The sequence below is a fragment of the Mustela nivalis genome, assembly GCF_964662115.1.
Source record: "Mustela nivalis genome assembly, chromosome: 12".
Lineage (NCBI taxonomy): Eukaryota > Metazoa > Chordata > Mammalia > Carnivora > Mustelidae > Mustela > Mustela nivalis.
This window is the reverse complement of record NC_139031.1, coordinates 38342014-38366160: the sequence shown is the minus strand read 5'-3', so window position 1 is coordinate 38366160 and position 24147 is coordinate 38342014. Positions and strand designations below refer to the sequence as shown.

Here is a 24147-nt window from a genome sequence, read left to right as displayed (position 1 = left end):
ATTCAAATTAAAATCATCTAAGTATGTTCTTATTGTAATCATTTCATAAACAAAGAAATCTAACCAGGCCAGCTGAGTTAGAAATACCTATTCTCAATGATATTAATATACTTTAATTTACTGAATGTGCTGGACTATGTAAACTTTTTTGGACAGAGATTGTGCTTTGAAAATATTCTGTGTTTTCTATAGCTTCTAAAATCATGTGGAACATAATACTACTTAATTGATGATTGATTGTTATTCAAGGACTTGAAGTAATTAAAGCATATCCAGAGAGGACTTAATTCATATTTTAAAGGAGGTGGCTTAAGTACTTGTGAGTACTCTAATTTGTTTGCTATACACTCTGATCAGTGTATAGGAACTTTCTCTTTATCCATTATACTACCTTGCTGTCAAGTACAAACTCTATTCTAGCACATATTATTCTGTCTTGCCATTATTTGTTCACATATCTTCTTTACTCTTTGAATGTAGAGAAAGTGTCTTATTCATATTTTTCCCTTTTCCTTGGTCTTCCAAGGAACTCAAATGTTTGTTGAATTAATGAGCTAATTAGTGTAGGATTTGCATTTTTAAGGCAGAATCACTGCAGAGGGAAATAAATATATTTTGTTGGAAACTTTTAAGATGATGGAAACTTTATCCTTCAAAAAAAAAAGAGGAAAGTGGAGTTGCAGATTAATATTGGTCTGTTAAACCCAAAGTCCTGATGCCTGATGTGCTTTGCTATACTACTACTACTACTAATATAATAATAATTAATATTTTGTTAATAATAATTAATAATAAAATAATAATGTTTTTGAGAGGAGATATGTTTCTGGAAGCAGCAATCAATACCTCTCTCAGGCTTCATATGACACAAACAGATTTAATACAACCTAGGTGGATCAAAGTCTCTTGAATATAATTTCTATAGCTGCTTGACTCTATGATTGGGAAGTAAGAGCGTGAGACATGAATTATTAATAACTGAGTGAAGGGTCATGCAAGAGGAGAAATGAACCCAGAAGACAGATGGATCTTTGCTATGGGAAAGCTCATGTGCCAGAAAATAGACACAAGGGGGTAAGGGTAGGGTTTGGGCTAAGTGACCTAGTACTTAAGTACTCTCTGTTCACTCCCCAAGAGTTCAGCCTTTCCCAGTATAGCCTAGAGAGACAGACTCGTTGAAGCTAAATGGAATTGTGTCTTCAAATTACAACTTAGCCCTTATGAAAAAACACAGAGATGGATAGCAGGAAGAAAGGACATGCTAGGCATTGGTCATATGGAAAAATAAGAAACAGGTTTGAATAGAAGGTGAGATATGTGCAATGCCAAGTAGAAATCACATTAATTCAAATTATATATTCTAAATACCTGTTATTGAGCCCTGTGTGTGGTAAAGGCTCTCATATGCATTTCCTCATTTCTATATCACTTTAACTAGGAGAATCCTAATTATTAAATTTGGGCAGAGGAGTAACAACATTTCAGGACTAATGTTTTTGTATTTTCAACTGGTTCTGGAAAAACTATTTTACACGAACAGTTCTTCTTGGATTAAGGAGAGTCTACTTCTGCTGCCCAGACGCAGTCTTCCTGTTCAATCCTAGTGAGTGAAAGGTGGTGCACATTCAAAATCAGAGCTGTTCCAGAAAAGAACAGAGAGCAATATTGGTAAAACAAGTGGCATGTTAGTCTTTTGCATTCCATTCCTTAACGTGCATTTGTGAAACTATTACCCTAGGGCTATTGCAGTAAAAGACAAGTACTGAAATAATTACATTATAAGATCTCCCTCAAATCTAACAATATAAAATCATAGCAATAATAGCCACATTTCTAGAAGGGAAAAGTGTATCACAAAATCTGTCTCTTTGTCAATACCAGTTTGAACCAGAGGGGCTAGGATGAACCTACCAGATAGTTTATAGGGGAGATGAATGGTTCTCAGCAGAGGCAGAGTAGTTTAATGTCAGCACCAGTGGTTTCAGGGTCCATGTGCAAAGGGCAAAAGAAGACAGTTCATTGGTTGAGCAAGAAGAATGGCACACACCTGAAAAGAAAATCAGAAATTCACGTTACTGTGAGTTCTTTGGTACAAGACTTGCCATGCCTTGATTCCAGTTTATCTGAAGCCCAAATTTTCTCCTCTTGGGTTCCCTCAGATTCTGTCTTAAAACAAAAAACCAAACAAACAAACAAACAAAACCAAAACCAATACCCTACCCTTTTTGAATGGCATTTCTTTTTCCTTCAAACCAAAAGACCCTGGCTAAAACAAGCTTATTTACTAAAAAAAAAAAAAAAAAAAAAAAAGTCAGTCTTATCCCAGAATATTAACACATCAGTTTATCAAGTATCTAATGTTAAAAAAGCTTTGGTAGCAACTGGGAAATTGTTAAGTCTTCATTTTCATGTCTGAAAACACATATCTGGGTCCAGTTGCACTGATTATGTAGTTCTTCACTATGAAGTCTTCTATTACTAAACTTCTGAGTTTTTGATTGTCAAATCCTTGTTATAAGGCAAATTTTGTTTAATCTGCAACTGATCAACATTTTTATTTTGACTTCGGGGATGTAGTACTTGTTTTTTATTTTCTCTGAACTTCAAGTTCAGAAGGCTGGTTGAATTTTGTACTACTTTCATCAGTGTAGTCCACCTAGAATTTGTGATTGTTTTGAGGATATTTGGCTCAGTTTAGATAGTCAAGCTCTCTACTAATTTTCTTAATATGCTCTTATTTAATATCTGATATATCACAAGCCATGAATCTGAATTTCTTTCTCTCAACATTTAGGTAGGTCATTTTCTCTTGACACCTTGTTTTCAGGCCAAATATGTAGTTTTCATGTTTGAATATGAAGCTAATATGTAACTCTGGACAATCTGTGAAGGATTTGGTGTACCTGAATTAAAATTTAGATTTTCTTGCACAAGCCATTTACCTTTTTGGCTAAGTTGGCACGAGTTATATCTTTGTATTAAGGAAAGTAAGGAAAGTTTCTCTTGATATTTGAGATAGGAAGCAGTGAACTTGTGAAGGAGTTTTTCTGAGCCATTAAAAATGTCAGTGTAAGAGGATGTCAAAACTGAAATTTTAGCTTAGGCACCAAGAAACAGTAATTGCCACTGAAGGCATTAGGTCAGTATTACAAAGAGAAAGAAAAAAGATTTGGATTCAAGATTCTCAGGAACCCCTCAGGCAAGGGCATAAAAATGTATTAAATTTGGAGAAGGCAAAAGATTTTTTAAGATGTGTGTGTGTGTGTGTGTGAGAGAGAGAGAGAAAGAAAGAACTATCATCATGCTTTGGATGAAGATTGAAATATTGATTAATATCTTATACTGGACACTGCTAACTTCTAAATTGAGGCCATGTTTTATAACTTGAGATAGATCTTGAACAATTTATTACTCTAGATTTAGCCCAAAAGTCATAGAGCACACATTTTCATCCAGTGGAAGGAAAAATAAGCCACCCCACTGAATAAAATTTAAAAATAAAATTATGTTTTGTTTACATCCATAGGGTATACATTTTCAACAAAATGACTACACCGATGTTTATTTAGATAAAATATGCTGTTGGAGAGTTATCTCTTGTGTTTCACGCATCAGGTGATCAGGGAAGGTCGTTAAAAATGAAACAAAATCTAGAAAGGACTGTAGCAGATGATAGTCTTCCTGGAAAACGCACTTTATTTTAGAATGTTTAATTTTGTGATTGATAGAATAATAAGAGATGTATTCCTTAAATATCAGTAATTCTTAAATTACTTACCCTTTTTTGAAAACATAAGGTTGTTGAATGGAATAGGGTATTTAGATGCAATACATTGGACCCTCGAACCAACAGAGTTCAGACTGTGGTTGAGGTTTTTGAAGACAGCACAAGAAGTAAGAGAATAGCAGTACCTTAAAATTTAGCTCCATTAGTATCTAAGGATAGGACTTTTGAGTTAATCCTGACAGCAGTATAATCTTGTAAAAGGACATTTGGTTGGCAGGGAGGGGAAACAAAACTTTAGTGGAGAGCTGAATAAGAGTTGGCTGGGATTTTTAAAAGAAACCACAGCAATTAGAAGAGAGTGGCCTTTTTACACGCTCCAAAGTAGGAAATATAACTCTATTTCTATGAGGAACCAAAGAAAATAGAACTCCAGTATGTCTAATACCTGAAAAAAGAGAATGAGGAACAAAGGCCAGGAAATACCAGTAAGCACTGGGAATTGAGGAGGAGAAGTCAGTGAGGGTAGATGGGTTAGTCACTATAGTTAAGCCCAGTTAGTCAACAGAATAAGAGACAGAAGGAGAGAGCAGCTGCCACCACTAGAAAAGAATGTCCTAGTGCTAAGAAACAATTATCAAGACACTGTTTTCATTTCACTGAATATGCTCCTCTCTTAAAAAGCCATTTTAACAGCCCATGGTTGATTTTATATGGGCTGGAATTGATATAACTGAATTGATGAAAGGTATAGGCAATAATAAAAATAGTGTGCATTTATCAAGTTTGCCATCATTAAAACATCTTCATGCAGTATAATGCCATAATCGACGAAAGGGATATGAGAAGCTGTGGGTAAATAGAGAACCGCCTTAGTAATAAAATGTTAAGTGAGCTATTGACATCTGCCTACCATTTATTTGAGAAATAGAGTCACATAAATTCAGGACAATTAACGTTTTATGTTTCACTTTTGGGTTTCATATCCTGACGACATGGCACTGGACTCCTAGAGCCCTAGAGCCCCCCCCCCCCCCACCTCCCCGCTCCTCCTTTCTGTTGATGACTACTTGTCACTCATTTCACTTCGTGTCAGTAGGTCTATCACAGTGCAGGGGGAGGATGACAGACTGTAAAACCTGAACCAGTTTATATTTGTAGTTGCTTCTAGTATTGTTAAGAGCTTACATGGAAAGAAAGATTGAAAATACTACCTAAAACTTACATGAGGGTATTCTCTCTGGCTTTTAATCATCCGTGCAGTTTTTGGCTGTCATTACCACATATAATTGAGAGGTGGCCATTTCTGACAAGGCAATTATACATAAAAATTTTTGTCCTTTCTAAGCAGTGGAAACAAAATGTGTTAGCTAAGACATGACCAGTGTTAGTTTGTAGAATTATCCCCTTTCTACTACACTAATGAATATTTAAATGTAAAGAAACCCAGCTATTTCTGAAAAGCAAGACAGAGTTTATTCCATTCCTTCCATAGGCATACAGTAATTTTGAACATTATGCAACTGAATTTGTGAAGTCATTTCTTATTAATCTGTAATCATAGAATTGATATATTTTATGATATTTTGTTATAAAAAGGTCTATAAGACAGTCTTACAACCTAAAAATATAGAAGTTTCCCTTTACAATACCACTGTCTTCAATCTTGTTTCTTAGAAATAACCAACAACTGTTAACAATTTAATATGTAACTTGCCAGATATTTTCTATGAACATGTAAACATGTAATCATTCTACCTATGGGTAACCTATTTATCGAAGAGTCATAATTCAATGGATAAAACATAATGTGGTTTTAGTTTTATGGCTTCTATCTTCATAAAGGATGTATCCTCTCTGTCAAGTACCTCTTCCCTTAAGTTTCTGACTACTTTTACTTATTAAAGTTTAAGTCAATATTCAGTACATATTAAGATTCTAATATCGAATTCAACAGCTTTCCTTTCTCCAGCATTCCTCACTTGTATTTTCTTTTCCTTTTCTCATGGGTGGAGAGGGAGAGGTCATAGGACTTGAAATTGGAAAGAAAAGAAAAGGGACTGTTCTTTCACTAGAAGCCCCAACTCTCTGGGTCTTAACCATCTGAGAATGGAATGGGGAAGAGGAAAGGTGGGGATGAGGGGTTTCCTGTGAATGGGAGCTCACCACCACCAGTAGGAGAAGTCCCCAGGCTCATGTAGGTTTGTCCTGTTTCCTTCCGGTTTTTTCCTCACTGTTGGCCTCTACTGGTTTGTGGCTTATGAGTTCACAATGCATATGATTTCCTGAGAAGGATTTTAACCTCACTTGCAGTCCTAGATGTCATATAGAAATACCTGAGGGAGAACGCCCTTTGTCCTTTTTGTCCAATTGACTCTCTATCCTCTGTACAGGGCCTGAGCTTGAATAGCTCTTACCCTACCCTAGGCTTCATGCTTCTTTATGAAACCCTGTTTCTTCTCCAGGAAGTACAGGACTGATTATGGGAGCCTGCTGTCCTCCTCTTAGGCATACCGTCCCAAAGATCTTTTTCAGCCTGTTGGTGGCTACTCTCAAAAACCTCTGCCTTCAGAAACCTCACACAAAATGTAGTCTCCAGTCTCAAAATTCAGTTACTCCCAAACTCCAGAAACAGAGGTCCAATTTTTGCAGAGATCCCATCACAACGTTTTGCTGTTTGGGCCAGAAAAGAGAGGCCCGTGTCAGCATCTGAGCAAGCATAGAATGGGAGGAAAGACCGTGCTCATCTTGGTAGAAAACCACTCTCAGTATCCACCAGCCAATTTCCCAGAGCTGTCCCTTCATTTTGCTTTGAGCTAAGTGGGACTCCAACACCATCCCCTGCTGAGAGGGGAGAAAGTACCCTCTCACCCCTAATACATCGCATCACTAAAACCATCTTTCCCATATAGCCCTGGTCCTCTTCTTATAGAGTAGATTCAGGAGAAGATTTTGAGTGGAGATAATATTTTCAGAGTTACTTTTCTGTTTCTCTTTTCTGTTTTCTCTTTCTCTTCTCTGTTTCAACCCAAGAGAGGGATCTGGGCCTAGCCTTCACTGGAGGGACAGCAGGAAATGAGCCATCTAGTACAATGCTCCACAGATGTAAACACATCAACACACACACACACACACACACACAAGAGCACAACTATCACTGTGCTACCCACCTTGTTGTACAGGTTGATACTGTGTAACATTTTATCAGTATTTCCTTCACTGTAAATAAAGCGCCATCACATTCTATTAGTAGAATGAACATATGCCACTTCCTGGCCAGGATATTGATTTATTTACTTATTTGTTTGGTTTTTTAAAAAAGATTTTATCTATTTCTTTGAGAGAGACGGAGACATGAGCAGAGTAGGGGAGAGAGAGAGAGAGAAGCAGACTTCCTGCTGAGCAGAGAGCCCAGTGGGACCCTGAGATCATGACCTGAGCCAAAGGCAAATGCTTGACCCCATCAGCCAGCCAGGTGCCCCTGGCCAGGGTATTTAATTGCTAGGTCTGTTCCCTCTGCCTCAGTGAGGCATGAGTTAGAAATAAACCTTTGCGTTAAAAGCCACTAAGGTTTGGGGATGTTTATTACTACACCATAGCCTTTCCTATCCAGACACAATAAAGGCTGAAGTTGTTTATTAGGTCATTAGATTTTGTGTGTGCCATTTATTTTGTTTCCAAATTTTTACCATTTCACTGTTTGAGTGACTGTCATTCTACATTTATCTTTGTATATATGAACTGCTGGACCAAATATTTAAGCTGTATGGATAGTGTTAAATTTGTCTCGAAAAGACATGATTTGTGCATTCACCAACAATATTTCAGGATACTTACCTTGAATATTATGAGTCTTTTTATGAGGTGAAGAACTTTCTCATTTTAATTTATATTTTCTGGATTATTTGTGAGATTTAGTGTTCATTGGGCATATTTTGTTTGGTAAATTTTTCATTCAGATCATTTGCTGTTTTTCTATTATATTGTTTTTCTTTTTCTATTGAAAATATTACAGAAATTATTTGAAAGTAAGGTCCTTGACCTTTTGTCTTTAAATACAAATATTTAATATTTTAACTCTACTCATTTAAATTCATTCATTCATTCATTCATTCATTCATTCATTTAGTTTTAGAGAGGGGAAGGGGAGAAGAAGGGCAGAGAGAGAGGGGAGAGACCAAGCAGACTCCATGCTCATCGTGGAGTCTGATAAGGGGCTTAATCTCACGACCATGAGATCATGTCCTCAGCTGAAATCAAGAGTTGGATGCTTAATCAACTGAGCCACCCAGGTGCTCCTGTCTTTAAATACTTTTTTCAACATTTTCTGCAATGTAGGTCACTGGGAATTTTTCCAGAATATTTTATTATATAAAACTTGACAATTTTCATATGCGGATGTCCGTCATTCTTTTTCTTGTATGTGTTATGTCATGTTTCAGAAGGCACCTTGTGAAAGTTTTTTATATTTTTCTTCTTTGTCAGAAGTTCAACCCTGACTACACATTAGAATTATTAGGAGAGTTTTTTAAAACACTGATATTCTGGTCCCACTCCCAGATATCCTGATTTAATTGGTCTAAGAGGATCTAGGCATCTACATTTTAAAAGTGCCACGACACCCCCTTCCCCAGGGAGTTACTGAATTGGAGTGAGTGTTTGCTGGGTGACAAATCCTCTCCTTTGTGAAATGCAAATAGAATAGGCCCTTGTCAAAGGAGTGATAGACTGGTAGCCTGGATCTGAGAGGCACTTAGAGGTGTTCTGTGCAAAAACCAGCTAGCTGATGGAGCCTAGAGTAGGATAAGAGCTGTTCCAGCCCAGGCCCTGTATGGAGGATACAGATGTCAGGAATCAGGGACAAAAAGGACAAAGGCTGTTCTCCCTCAGGTGTTTCTATATAACATCTAGGACTGCAACTGGACCTAAGTAATACAATTGTTCAAATTAAAAATTAAATTTTGATTTCTACAATTATGAATGAAATGGGAGATTAATCGTCTTTATTAGCATTAACTATTTTTTTTTAAGATTTTATTTATTTATCAGAGAGAGAGGGGGAGAGAGTGAGCACAGGCAGACAGAATGGCAGGCAGAGGCAGAGGGAGAAGCAGGCTTCCTGCTGAGCAAGGAGCCCGATGTGGGACTCGATCCCAGGACGCTGGGATCATGACCTGAGCGGAAGGCAGCTGCTTAACCAACTGAGCCACCCAGGCGTCCCAACATTAACTATTTTTTTTTTAAGATTTTTATTTATTTATTTGATAGACAGACAGAGATCACAAGTAGACAGAGAGGCAGGCAGAGAGAGAGGGGGAAGCAGGCTCCCCGCTGAGCAGAGAGCCTGATGTGGGGCTCGATCCCAGGACCCTGAGATCATGACCCCAGCTGAAGGCAGAGGCTTAAACCACTGAGCCACCCAGGCGCCCCCCAACATTAACTATTTTTTTTTTTTTAAAGATTTTATTTATTTATTTGACAGAGAGAAATCACAAGTAGTCGGAGAGGCAGGCAGAGAGAGAGAGAGGGAAGCAGGCTCCCTGCTGAGCAGAGAGCCCGATGCGGGACTCAATCCCAGGACCCTGAGACCATGACCTGAGCCGAAGGCAGCGGCTTAACCACTGAGCCACCCAGGCGCCCAACATTAACTATTTTTAATGAATTACTTTATCATCTCTTTTGTCTACTTGGATACCTTTCTCAATGATTTGAAAGAGTGACATTAAAAATTATTTAAATTATTAACTTTCCTGCTTAGTAAATATAAGATATACCTCTTAAAGATGTCTCTTAGAAAATGATTATTTGGTCAAATATATTACTTTCATGCATCTTTCTCTTGCTTTTATTCTTTAGTTTTTTAAAATTCTGATTCCTTTATAATATGTGTTCTTTTTAACTTATCTCTATAGCTGCCAGATTTAGAAAATACCATAAGTGACTCTTAATCTCACAAAACAAACTGAGGGTTGTTGGGGGGAGGGGGGTTGGGAGAAGGGGGGTGGGGTTATGGACATTGGGGAGGGTATGTGCTTTGGTGAGTGCTGTGAAGTGTGTAAACCTGGTGATTCACAGACCTGTACCCCTGGGGATAAAAATATATGTTTATAAAAAATAAAAAATTAGGGGCGCCTGGGTGGCTCAGTGGTTTGGGCTGCTGCCTTCCGCTTGGGTCATGATCTCAGGGTCCTGGGCTCGAGCCCCGCATCAGGCTCCCTGCTCCGCAGGAAGCCTGCTTCCCTCTCTCTCTCTCTCTCTCTCTCTCTGCCTGCCTCTCTGCCTACTTGTGATCTCTGTCTGTCAAATAAATAAATAAAATCTTTAAAATAAATAAATAAATTAATTAATTAATTAAAAATAAAAAAAATTGACACTGTTAAATCCTCAGATAAAAAGCTGATAATTATTTTTTTGCATAGGATATATTATATTGAAAACTTCTGTTGATTATCAGAAATTCTAATTAAATTGTGTGTACTGTATTTTATTAGGCAAACCTATTTCTATTTTAATTTGAAATTATTCACTTGGTTTTTGAGAATGTGGTTGTAATGATGTCTTCCAAAAATATTTGACCATATATGCCACCAATTACAGCTTTTAAAAATAACTCTACTGATTTACATTCCAACTTTGTTAAAAAAAAAAAAACAAAACTACCATGTCTTTAGTGGATGTATTTTTGTTTCTGCATTTCGTTATTGTTTTAAAAACAAATTCTTATATGTTTTAAAATATCTCAAAAAATTGTAGAACTGAAATAGCTTTAGTTATATGCATTAACTTGAAGAAATAACATCAATATTGAATTGCATATGAAAAGGTGTCAGGTTTTTTTTTCCTTTATTCAGTTCTCCTTTATAATTCTTATTAAAATCTATTCTTTTTTCTGCAAATCAGTTATCATTTTAAGTTTATCCCATTGTGTTTCAATGCTCTGATTTTTTTATGACTATTTTCAGTGTAATAGTATTTTAAGTATGTAAGAAAACTGTTTCTGTGGAGTTGAAAAATTTAAAGTGCTCATGAATTAAACTCTATGGAATTAGTGTTATTTATAACAGTTTGAGTTTTATAGCTTTAGAATTTTCTTTTTAGGCCTTTTCTCATGGAAAAATTATGCTTTAATTTTTGTTTGTTTGTTTTAGAATTGCACACAGTATTTTCTTATAATATTGTCTATTCTACTTCGAATTTATATATGTACTCATGTTATCTCCTTTTTCATTGACTTTTGAATATTATTTGTCTGATTTATTAGTTAACAAAGATATAGCCCTTGCAGTTACTCATTTTATTGTTTCCTGCTTTTATAATTCATATGTTTCTGTATTTAACTTGATTGCTCATCTTCATTTGTTTCCCAAAAGCTTTGTTTTAGAGTTTCTGATTTTCAGAGTCTACAGAAATTTTCTTTAAGGTCACCATATGATAATTTATTGTAAATGCTTAATGACACTATAAAAAGATTTATGCTTTCATTGGAAGGTGAAAATTTGAAATATAATTATTATATCATCTTTAACATTTAATTATTTAACTTAATTTATCTATGTCTTTGATTTTTCTGCTTAACTATTAAATACTGAGGAAATAGTATTAAAATTTTTAATATTTTCTCTGAGTTAAATGACTCATTTACATATGTTAATTACATATAACTATCCTTTATCATAACTTTTGTCTCTCAAGTAATAAAAGCTTCATTTAGTAGATTTATTTCAGATTATATTTTGATTTCTATTTACATTTTGATTTCTGCTTTTTTTTTTTTTTTTTTTAGAAAAGCCTTTGGCTAGTGTAGATTTTGTTCCATTTTTACTTAATTCTTTTGGTCTTTGTGGAAATGGTGTTTGTCTAAATTTTGGTGTTGTTTGTTTTAATGATGTATTCAAATAATTTAGAATAATTGCCAAACTTGTGATAATTATTGGTTTATTTTCTATTTCTGGTCTTTTGCCAGTTTTTTGAGCCTAGAATTGTGGTGCTTGTGTATATATCCTTAAAAACTATAAAACTATAAAAATCCAGATCCAGGGGCTCCTGGCTGGCTCAGTTGGTAGAGCATGCAACTATTGATCCTCATGGTCCTAAGTTCAAGCCTCATGTTGGGCATAGAGCTTTACTTAAAAAATTAAAATTTCTGGTCCATAGACCTTCATTTTCCATTCCTCAACTTATAATGTGATTTCAATTTAAGTTTTAAAATGCTCCATTTTAGTCTTCAGAACCCCCAACCTCACAGTTTTTAATAACAATTCATTTGTAAACACATTTGTAAACACATGTCTAGTTGTGTATAAATACTTAAATTGGTAATGCCAACTTCTCAGAGTTGTATAGACTAGTGCAGAAAATTTACTTTTAGAAATGTAATCTTTAAATTTTTCTAAAATTGTTGACCAAATCACTGGAAATTATGCTTATTTGGAAAAAATAATGGGATTCATTACTATTTATCCAGAAAATGATCTCACTGAGCTATTGAGAAGAATTTGGAGCAGATAAATATTTTTTTGAGTTAATATACAAAATATAATCAATTCTGTTAGAAATCAATACTCTGGATGTTTAGACACATACTTTAATAGATGAGTTATTTTGCCATTCATTTAATATTGAATCCTTAGACTAAAATTATTTTCATAGTTGATTATAAGGTTACATACAGAGTTATTCTGAAGAAGTCTATTAAATATGACTTTTCTAAGCATTTGATTAAAAAAGAGCAGTTGGAGTTAAAGAAATATGAACTGTGGGGCATTTTTCAATCAGTGCAATGTCTAGAAATAGACTATTCCCTTGAGGACTGTGAGACCTTAGTGTCCTTTACTATTTTAAACAAATGACCATTATCTACATCTGATATTTTTAATATGTAAAATGAAGACAATATAGATACTAATATTATTTCAGTTAGTTGTGAGGTGAGAATGAAATTACACATTACAAAAACTAACATTTTTCTTGGACTTAATAAACATTATGACCAGCTTTAAAGTCCACGTCTTCTGAATGCCTCAGGAAAGAAGGAGGAAATCACAGATATTCCTACTCACACACACTCTCAAATATCCTCAATGAACTGGCACAAAGAGCTCATGGAAAGATGGTGGTTCCCACCACCAGACCCTTGTGATTCTGCCACGAGTTTAACACTCTCCTAATAATGGCCTCCTTATGACTCAGACTTCTGATCTTTAGGGCTAATTCTTCCCTTTACCCTTCAGGGTTGGGCGTAAATAAAAACTTTTCCACTTAGTTTAGAGAAAACAGGAAGAAATTAATCAAAAAATTTCAAAAAGTCTTTACTGAGGAAAGAATGCAAAGAAAAAGTGTTATGAAACAAAACCATAAATCTATAATGTTTTCTAAATTCTAATGAGAAAAGGGTTAACGTTGTTTATAAATTTGAGTTCCATTCATTGCCCATATGCAGTCTGTCTCATGGTCTTTGCAAGAAAATTTTATTTTTGTAGGTGTGAATAATTATTGCTGTTCATCTCATTTTCACCCCACATATTCTCCTGGAGTGGGCTAATATATGAGTCAATTATAGACTGCTGACTACAGTTGACCCTTGAACAACAGGAGGGTTAGGGTTATTGACCCCCTGGCATAGTAAAAAATATGCATATAACTTTTGATTCCTCAAAAACTTAACACTGCTAATAGTCTACTGTGGACTGGAAGCCTTCCCAATTACGCATATTTTGTTTTTTATGCATTACATATCATATTTTTTATAATAAAGAGAAAAGAAAATGTTAACATCAGAAAAGAAAAAAGCTACATTTACAATACTGTATCACAAAAAATTCATGTATAAGTGGATCACATGGTTCAAACCCGTGTGTTCAAGGGCCAACTGTATTTTCAAGATGTCATAGGCCATACTATATTATTATGTCCAGAGGCTTTTATTAACTACTTTAGAAATTCCACAGCAGAAATTTTTCCAAGTTAGTGTATAAATTAATGCATAAATGATGTTTTAATGATGTGTGAAAATACTACTAGTGAATTATGTTTATCTAAAACAATATTTTGTGTTTATCTAGAACAATTTTATGTTTATCTAGAACAATATTTGTGTAAGTAAACTTGAATGTTCAAGTTTACTACTCTATTATCTTACCCTTTCTACTAATTACAATTTGTATCCTTTCTAAGTCTGTATCAAAATCTAAAGGTATTATTTTACACCTGGGCCTTAATAACAAGTAATTCATGATTTACATTGAGAATGTTTTAATATAACAACACATCCTCTTCCACCATCCAATTTCAACAAAATAACAGAAACATGAGTATTTGAGAAAATTGTCCCAGTAATAAAAATGAAAACAATTTTTCTTTTTCATATGCCATCCCAGGTAAAATTTCCTGTCAGGAAAAAAAAAATGATAATTTCAAAGCAGAGCCAGAGATACAAAACTAACAATTCCAACAGACAGTGAAGATAATGAATCAGAAGTAATAAATATATTTTCTGAGTCGCACCTTAAGGAATGGTTAGTAGAATGAATATCATATAATTTATTGTGCATTATAATGTGGGAGAACTTTTAAAAGTATTTTTTAAATGAAATGATGGCAGTAATTTGAAGTAGATAAAGAAAAGTACTTTATAATGAAAGCAAAATGTTTCCTTTATCATATTTGCATAAAATTTAAATATTCTGAAAACATTATGAAATTAATATGCAGTTACTTTGAAAATCTTCCACACCTGAGCTTTTATGGATTTACAGACTATCTTTTATTATTTTCATCATTTCTGCTCTCTATTTAAGCCTCTTTGAAGAACTAAGACTAAGTTTTTTTATAGTTTTAAGAAACTTTTCTCCTAAATTCCTCTATAGTACAGTGAGAAATGAATAAAAGCTTCAAAAGACCCTCTTTTAGTACTTGTTGTTTATTGTAGTTCCACTGACTCAGCCCTCACCCTTTTTCCTTAGGATAAGAGCATAAAATCTTTATTCTGAACCAATTTTATTTTTCATGTGTAAAGTTTGAGGCAAAGCAGATCTTCCAGCTTCTGTTATAATTAGTCTAGGAAAGTAATACAAAGCAGCAGCCTGTTGGTTGTTATCATGCTCAAATCATTCCTGTGGGGTATTTTGAGAAGGCACATCTGTTACAGAGAAGAAAATGGGAAAAAAGAAAAAGTTCTTATATAAATCTTTATTGGGAGGTAGACAAAGGGTGTTTCCCCCTTTATGGCAGAAAGGTTGCTTCAAATATGGATGAAAAAGCAGTTAAAGGTTAGATTAATGGAGAAACTTTGTATTCTTTATTCAAAAGGTAGTTTTTAAAATGGGTGAAATTATCTTTCCAAAATGTATTAAAATAGCAATAAGATGTCTTAATTTTAGTTTGACAATCAGTGTGAATTTATATATATGATGTGTTAATTTTTGACATTCTTTTTACAATATTAACAAGCCTGATTAATTCTAATAGAAAAATCTTGTGTAAATTGAATAAATTATATGCCCTTCTAAAAATATTTGCTCTTCATTTAGTGAATTCATTTATTCTTATTATTTGAAAACACCAACATGACCTAAAGTATGTCCCACACAATCACATTTTCTTTTAAAAAAAAAATCCTCCTTTTATTCAATTATTACTTAAAGATTATAAGAACACCAAGCAAAACAAATGATTAAGTTTTATTCTCTACCTATTCAGGTCACTGGTAAAATAGTGGGTATATTCTCTAACACTTTGTTAAAATTGTTTCGGAAATGCAGTGAAATGGATAGTTCTTCTGCTCAAGTAAGATGTGATTTACTCTCCTGTTATTACAACAGTCCATCCAACAACTTCCGAAGAAACTGAATGTTAGGTAAATTATTGCAGTCTGTTTGTTTAGTTATTTATTTTGGTATTCTCACATCAGAAATAATCGATAATATAGATTGTGTAGAATACTAGGATGAAAATAATTTTCCTTTGAAATTTTAAAGATAATCTCATCAGAGTCTTTTATGTATTTCTGCTAAGAAATATATATCCATGAAGAAGTTGATTCCATTCTGATATTTATTCCTATGTTGAAATCCAGTCTCTTTTTTTTTTTTTCATTTTAATTTTTTATTTTTTATAAACATATATTTTTATCCCCTAATATAGGTTTAAACTGCTGAAAAGTGACAAAAATAGTAAAGAGAGTTCTCATATACCACACAGTCTTCCCTATTATTAATATTGTATATTAGTATGGTGCATCTGTCACAATTAATGAACAAATACTGATACATTATTATTAAAGTTCATGTTATATTCAGATTTCCCTCATTTTACTTAATGACCCTTTTCTGTTGCAAGTATCCATCTTGAACACAATATAAGGTTTAGTTGTCATGTTTCCTTTTGGTTCTAAAAGTTCTTCCTCTGTTTTGAATGATCTTGACAGTTTTGAGTAGTAATGGTTAAGTAGTTTTACAGTGTCCTTCAATTGGGACTTTTCTGATGTTTTCTCATGACTAGACCTGGGGTTATTTTTCTTTTTTTCTTTTTAAGGAAGACCACTGTGGGGGCGCTTAAGAGGCTCAGTTGGCTGTGTCGGACTTCTGCTCAGGTCACAATCTCAGGGTCATGGGATCGAGCCCCACATTGGGCTCCATGATCAGTGAGGAGTCTGCTTGTCCCTCTGCCTCTCTCACTGCTCCTCCACTGCCCCTCCCCAACCCTCTGCTCATGTTCTCCTGCTCGTATTCTCCCCCTTTCAAATACATATAAAAAAAATCTTTTTTTTTTTTTTAAAGGAAGACCACTGTGGTGAAGTGTCTTTTTTGTTGCATCATATCAAAGGTATATACTATCAACATGACTGACTTATCACTGTTTGTGTTCATTGTGATCACCTGAGGTAGTGTTTGTCACTGTAATTTCTTTTTCCTTTTACATGCCATACTATTTGAAAGAAAGTCAGTATGAGTAGACTACAAAGAGTAGGGAGTAACACTCCATCTCTGTGAGGAAAGAGTATCCACATAAATTATTTGAAATTGTTTTGCACGAGTAGTTTGTCTATTCTCCTGATATATTTATTCAAAATATTTTGGTATCTTTATGGGCTCAATGATATATATTTTACACTGGAGATTTTAATCTACTACTGTCTAATTTTTTTAAAGATTTTTATTTATTTATTTGATAGACAGAGAGAGATCAAAAGTAGGCAGAGAGGCAGGCAGAGAGAGAGGAGGAAGCAGGCTCCCCGCTGAGCAGAGAGCCCGACATGGGGCCCGATCCCAGGACCCTGAAATCATGACCTGAGCCGAAGGCAGAGGCTTAAACCACGGAGACACCCAGGCGCCCCTACTACTGTATAATTTAATGTGTTGCTCAAATTATATCATTTTGGCATTAGGGAACTTTTTTTTTTTTTTGCATTTATTTATTTATTTATTTATTTTTAAATTTTTTATTTTTTATAAACATATATTTTTATCCCCAGGGGTACAGGTCTGTGAATCACCAGGTTTACACACTTCACAGCACTCACCAAAGCACATACCCTCCCCAATGTCCATAATCCCACCCCCTTCTCCCAAACCCCCTCCCCCCAGCAACCCTCAGTTTGTTTTGTGAGATTAAGAGTCACTTATGGTTTGTCTCCCTCCCAATCCCATCTTGTTTCATTTATTCTTCTCCTACCCACTTAAGCCTCCATGTTGCATCACCACTTCCTCATATCAGGGAGATCATATGATAGTTGTCTTTCTCTGTTTGACTTATTTCGCTAAGCATGATACGCTCTAGTTCCATCCATGTTGTCGCAAATGGCAAGATTTCATTTCTTCTGATGGCTGCATAGTATTGCATTGTGTATATATACCACATCTTCTTGATCCATTCATCTGTTGATGGACATCTAGGTTCTTTCCATAGTTTGGCTATTGTGGACATTGCTGCTATAAACATTCGGGTGCATGTGCCCCTTTGGATCACTACATTTGTATCTTTAGGGTAAATACCCAATAGTGCAATTGCTGGGTCATAGGGCAGTTCTATTTTCAACATTTTGAGGAACCTCCATGCTGTTTTCCAGAGTGGCTGCACCAGCTTGCATTCCCACCAACAGTGTAGGAGGGTTCCCCTTTCTCCGCATCCTCGCCAGCATCTGTCATTTCCTGACTTGTTGATTTTAGCCATTCTGACTGGTGTGAGATGATATCTCATTGTGGTTTTGATTTGTATTTCCCTGATGCCGAGTGATATGGAGCACTTTTTCATGTGTCTGTTCGCCATCTGGATGTCTTCTTTGCAGAAATGTCTGTTCATGTCCTCTGCCCATTTCTTGATTGGATTATTTGTTCTTTGGGTGTTGAGTTTGCTAAGTTCTTTATAGATTCTGGACACTAGTCCTTTATCTGATATGTCGTTTGCAAATATCTTCTCCCATTCTGTCAGTTGTCTTTTGATTTTGTTAACTGTTTCCTTTGCTGTGCAAAAGCTTTTGATCTTGATGAAATCCCAATAGTTCATTTTTTCCCTCGCTTCCCTTGCCTTTTGCGTTGTTCCTAGGAAGATGTTGCTGCGGCAGAGGTCGAAGAGGTTGCTGCCCGTGTTCTCCTTAAGGATTTTGATGGATTCCTTTCGCACATTGAGGTCCTTCATCCATTTTGAGTCTATTTTTGTGTGTGGTGTAAGGAAATGGTCCAATTTCATTTTTCTGCATGTGGCTGTCCAATTTTCCCAGCACCATTTATTGAAGAGGCTGTCTTTTTTCCATTGGACATTCTTTCCTGCTTTGTCGAAGATTAGTTGACCATAGAGTTGAGGGTCTATTTCTGGGCTCTCTATTCTGTTCCATTGATCTATGGGTCTGTTTTTGTGCCAGTACCATGCTGTCTTGATGATGACAGCTTTGTAATAGAGCTTGAAGTCCGGAATTGTGATGCCACCAACGTTGGCTTTCTTTTTCAATATCCCTTTGGCTATTCGAGGTCTTTTCTGGTTCCATATAAATTTTAGCATTATTTGTTCCATTTCTTTGAAACAGATGGATGGTACTTTGATAGGAATTGCATTAAATGTGTAGATTGCTTTAGGTAGCATAGACATTTTCACAATATTTATTCTTCCAATCCAGGAGCATGGAACATTTTTCTATTTCTTTGTGTCTTCCTCAATTTCTTTCATGAGTACTTTATAGTTTTCTGAGTATAGATTCTGTGTCTCTTTGGTTAGGTTTATTCCTAGGTATCTTATGGTTTTGGATGCAATTGTAAATGGGATTGACTCCTTAATATCTCTTTCTTCTGTCTTGCTGTTGGTGTAGAGAAATGCAACTGATTTCTGTGCATTGATTTTATATCCTGACACTTTACTGAATTCCTGTATAAGTTCTAGCAGTTTTGGAGTGGAGTCTTTTGGGTTTTCCACATATAGTATCATATCATCTGCGAAGAGTGATAATTTGACTTCTTCTTTGCCGATTTGGATGCCTTTAATTTCCTTTTGTTTTCTGATTGCTGAGGCTAGGACCTCTAGTACTATGTTGAATAGCAGTGGTGATAATGGACATCCCTACCGTGTTCCTGACCTTAGCGGAAAAGCTTTCAGTTTTTCTCCATTGAGAATGATATTTGTGGTGGGTTTTTCATAGATGGCTTTGATGATATTGAGGTATGTGCCCTCTATGCCTACACTTTGAAGAGTTTTGATCAGGAAGGGATGCTGTACTTTGTCAAATGCTTTTTCAGCATCTATTGAGAGTATCATATGGTTCTTGTTCTTTCTTTTATTGATGTGTTGTATCACATTGACTGATTTGCGGATGTTGAACCAACCTTGTAGCCCTGGAATAAATCCCACTTGGTCATGGTGAATAATCTTTTTAATGTACTGTTGAATCCTATTGGCTAGTATTTTGTTGAGTATTTTTGCATCTGTGTTCATCAAGGATATCGGTCTATAGCTCTCTTTTTTGGTGGGATCCTTGTCTGGTTTTGGGATCAAGGTGATGCTGGCCTCATAAAATGAGTTTGGAAGTTTTCCTTCCATTTCTATTTTTTGGAACAGTTTCAGGAGAATAGGAATTAGTTCTTCTTTAAATGTTTGGTAGAATTCCCCCGGGAAGCCGTCTGGCCCTGGGCTTTTGTTTGTTTGGAGATTTTTAATGACTGTTTCAATCTCCTTACTGGTTATGGGTCTGTTCAGGCTTTCTATTTCTTCCTGGTTCAGTTGTGGTAGTTTATATGTTTCTAGGAATGCATCCATTTCTTCCAGATTGTCAAACTTATTGCCGTAGAGTTGCTCATAGTATGTTCTTATAATAGTTTGTATTTCTTTGGTGTTAGTTGTGATCTCTTCTCTTTCATTCATGATTTTATTTATTTGGGTCCTTTCTCTTTTCTTTTTGATAAGTCGGGCCAGGGGTTTATCAATTTTATTAATTCTTTCAAAGAACCAGCTCCTACTTTCGTTGATTTGTTCTATTGTTTTTTGGTTTCTATTTCATTGATTTCTGCTCTGATCTTTATGATTTCTCTTCTCCTGCTGGGCTTAGGGTTTCTTTCTTGTTCTTTCTCCAGCTCCTTTAGGTGTAGGGTTAGATTGTGTACCTGAGACCTTTCTTGTTTCTTGAGAAAGGCTTGTACCGCTATATATTTTCCTCTCAGGACTGCCTTTGTTGTGTCCCACAGATTTTGAACCGTTGTATTTTCATTATCACTTGTTTCCATGATTTTTTTCAATTCTTCTTTAATTTCCCGGTTGACCCATTCATTCTTTAGAAGGATACTGTTTAGTCTCCATGTATTTGAGTTCTTTCCAAACTTCCTTTTGTGGTTGAGTTCTAGCTTTAGAGCATTGTGGTCTGAAAATATGCAGGGAATGATCCCAATCTTTTGATACCGGTTGAGTCCTGATTTAGGACCGAGGATGTGATCTATTCTGGAGAATGTTCCATGTGCACTAGAGAAGAATGTGTATTCTGTTGCTTTGGGATGAAATATTCTGAATATATCTGTGATGTCCATCTGGTCCAGTGTGTCGTTTAAGGCCTTTATTTCCTTGCTGATCTTTTGCTTGGATGACCTGTCCATTTCAGTGAGGGGAGTGTTAAAGTCCCCTACTATTATTGTATTATTGTTGATGTGTATCTTTGATTTTGTTATTAATTGGTTTATATAGTTGGCTGCTCCCACGTTGGGGGCATAGATATTTAAAATTGTTAAATCTTCTTGTTGGACAGACCCTTTGAGTATGATATAGTGTCCTTCCTCATCTCTTATTATAGTCTTTGGCTTAAAATCTAATTGATCTGATATAAGGATTGCCACTCCTGCTTTCTTCTGATGTCCATTAGCATGGTAAATTCTTTTCCACCCCCTCACTTTAAATCTGGAGGTGTCTTCGGGCTTAAAATGAGTTTCTTGGAGGCAACATATAGATGGGTTTTGTTTTTTTATCCATTCTGATACCCTGTGTCTTTTGACAGGGGCATTTAGCCCATTCACATTCAGGGTAACTATTGAGAGATATGAATTTAGTGCCATTGTATTGCCTGTAAGGTGACTATTACTGTATATGGTCTCTGTTCCTTTCTGATCTACCACTTGTAGGCTCTCTCTTTGCTTAGAGGACCCCTTTCAATATTTCCTGTAGAGCTGGTTTAGTATTTGCAAATTCTTTCAGTTGTTGTTTGTCCTGGAAGCTTTTAATCTCTCCTTCTATTTTCAATGATAGCCTAGCTGGATATAGTATTCTTGGCTGCATGTTTTTCTCGTTTAGTGCTCTGAAAATATCATGCCAGCTCTTTCTGGCCTGCCAGGTCTCTGTGGATAAGTCAGCTGCCAATCTAATATTTTTACCATTGTATGTTACAGACTTCTTTTCCCGGGCTGCTTTCAGGATTTTCTCTTTGTCACTGAGACTTGTAAATTTTACTATTAGGTGACGGGGTGTGGGCCTATTCTTATTGATTTTGAGGGGCGTTCTCTGAACCTCCTGAATTTTGATGCTCATTCCCTTTGCCATATTGGGGAAATTCTCCCCAATAATTCTCTCCAGTATACCTTCTGCTCCCCTCTCTCTTTCTTCTTCTTCTGGAATCCCAATTATTCTAATGTTGTTTCGTCTTATGGTGTCACTTATCTCTCGAATTCTCCCCTCGTGGTCCAGTAGCTGTTTGTCCCTCTTTTGCTCAGCTTCTTTATTCTCTGTCATTTGGTCTTCTATATCACTAATTCTTTCTTCTGCCTCATTTATCCTAGCAGTGAGATCCCCCATTTTTGATTGCACCTCATTAATAGCTTTTTTGATTTCAACTTGGTTAGATTTTAGTTCTTTTATTTCTCCAGAAAGGGCTTTTATATCTCTCGAGAGGGTTTCTCTAATATCTTCCATGCCTTTTTCGAGCCCGGCTAGAACCTTGAGAATTGTCATTCTGAACTCTAGATCTGACATATTACCGATGTCTGTACTGATTAGGTCCCTAGCCTTCGGTACTGCCTCTTGTTCTTTTTTTTGTGGTGAATTTTTCCGTCTTGTCATTTTGTCCAGATAAGAGTAAATGAAGGGGCAAGTAAAATACTAAAAGGGTGGCTACAACCCCAGGAAAATATGCTTTAACCAAATTAGAAGAGATCCAAAATCGTGATTGGGGAGAAAGGGGGTAAAAAGAGGTTCAAAAAGGAAGAAAGAAAAAAAAAAGAAAAAAGAAAAGAAAAAGAAAAGAAAAGAAAAGAATTTTTTTAAAAAAGAAAACACCTACGAAAAATGTAAAAAAGAAAAAATATATATTAGATAAACTAGTAAAAAATCGTTAAAAAAGAAAAAGGTAAAAGTTAAAAAAAAAAATTTTACCTGAAGGCGAGAAGAAAAAAAAAGAAAAACAAAAAATGAAAAAGAAAAAATTAAATTAACTGCAAGACTAAAAAAAATCACAAGAAAAAAGTCATGAGTTCCGTGCTTGGCTTTTTCCTCCTCTGGAATTCTGCTGCTCTCCTTGGTATTGAAACCGCACTCCTTGGTAGGTGAACTTGGTTTTGGCTGGATTTCTTGTTGATCTTCTGGGGGAGGGGCCTGTTGTAGTGATTCTCAAGTGTCTTTGCCCCAGGCGGAATTATACCGCCCTTACCCGGGGCCCGGGGTGAGTAATCCGCTTGGGTTTGCTTTCAGGAGCTTTTGTTCCCTGAGCGCTTTCCGTAGAGTTCCGGAGGACGGGATTACAAATGGCGGCCTCCTGTTCTCCGGCTCGGAGGAGCCGAGAGCCCAGGGCCGCACTCCTCAGTGCGCCCTCAGAGAATAGCGCCCAGTTACTCCCGTCTGCCTGACCTCCGTCCTCGCTCCGAGCTCACCGAGCCTGCGACCGGTTCAAGGTAACACCAAGCTGTGAGCTTACTGTCGGCTCTGTCTCTGTAGCCGGCTTTCCCGTTCCAATACCCGCAAGCTCTGCGACACTCAGACACCCCCGATCCTTCTGTGACCCTGCGGGACCTGAGGCCACGCTGACCCCGCGTGGGCTTCGCCCCGGTTTAGCCTCTGGAGCGATGTCCCTCAGTGGAACAAACTTTTAAAAGTCCTGATTTTGTGCGCGGTTGCTCCGCTGCTTGCCGGGAGCCGGCCCCTCCCCCCGGGGTCTATCTTCCCGTTGCTTTGGATTCACTTCTTCGCCGGTCCTACCTTTCAGAAAGTGGTTGTTTTTCTGTTTCCAGAATTGCTGTTCTTCTTCTCTTCGATCTGCCGATGGATTTTCAGGTGTTTGCAATCTTTAGATAAGCTATCTAGCTGATCTCCGGCTAGCTGAAGCAGTCTCAGCTTGCTACTTCTCCGCCATCTTGACTGGCATTAGGGAACTCTTTTATGGATTCCTGTGTCCCTTTGATATACCCCCCTCACTGACTACTTCCAAACTCTATGCCACTACAAGATGCTTCCAGCCCCTCTCATATATTTCCTGCCCCAGTCCTGGAATCTGCCACTCCTTCAGGAGCCCTGATTCCTTTCACTGGAGAAGGATATTAGAAGCCAGGATCTGAGTACTTAGTGTTGTTCTTGCTATTTGCGTATCATTGTTTCTAGGCCCTTCCAGCTGACAGAAAAGGAAATACATGTATACTAACCCATAAATACACACTTACTTACCTATAAATACTTTCGTATGCCATCATATGTGTCTATAGCAAGTTTAACAGGTGTTCATACGAATGCTTCCAACTCTATCCATTACCAGATAGATCAGTCTAGACTTTTCCCCTTGTTTATCTGTAACCATCCAACAGTTTGAAGCCTGATGCTCACCATCTACCATTCATTTACTTAATTGTTCAATTCAGAATATCCATGTACAGTGTTTCCATAATTGTTAATCCTTGCCTTTGTGAGAAACAGATTTACGAACTAGAATACAGAATATCCATGGTTCTTCTTCCCTTTATTCTTGAGGACTCCATGTATTA

At 36.2% G+C, this 24147-nt stretch overlaps 1 long non-coding RNA gene across 1 annotated transcript; it reads right to left on the bottom strand.

Annotated features, from left to right (window-relative positions):
- Nucleotides 1-1486: 1486 nt before the first annotated feature.
- Nucleotides 1487-12862, bottom strand: LOC309845322. Its single transcript, XR_014301213.1, has 3 exons — nt 12784-12862; nt 1912-2047; nt 1487-1637 (listed from the first exon to the last, which is right to left on the bottom strand). It is a non-coding gene; the product is annotated as an uncharacterized lncRNA (long non-coding RNA).
- Between the last annotated feature and the right edge of the window lie 11285 nt (nt 12863-24147).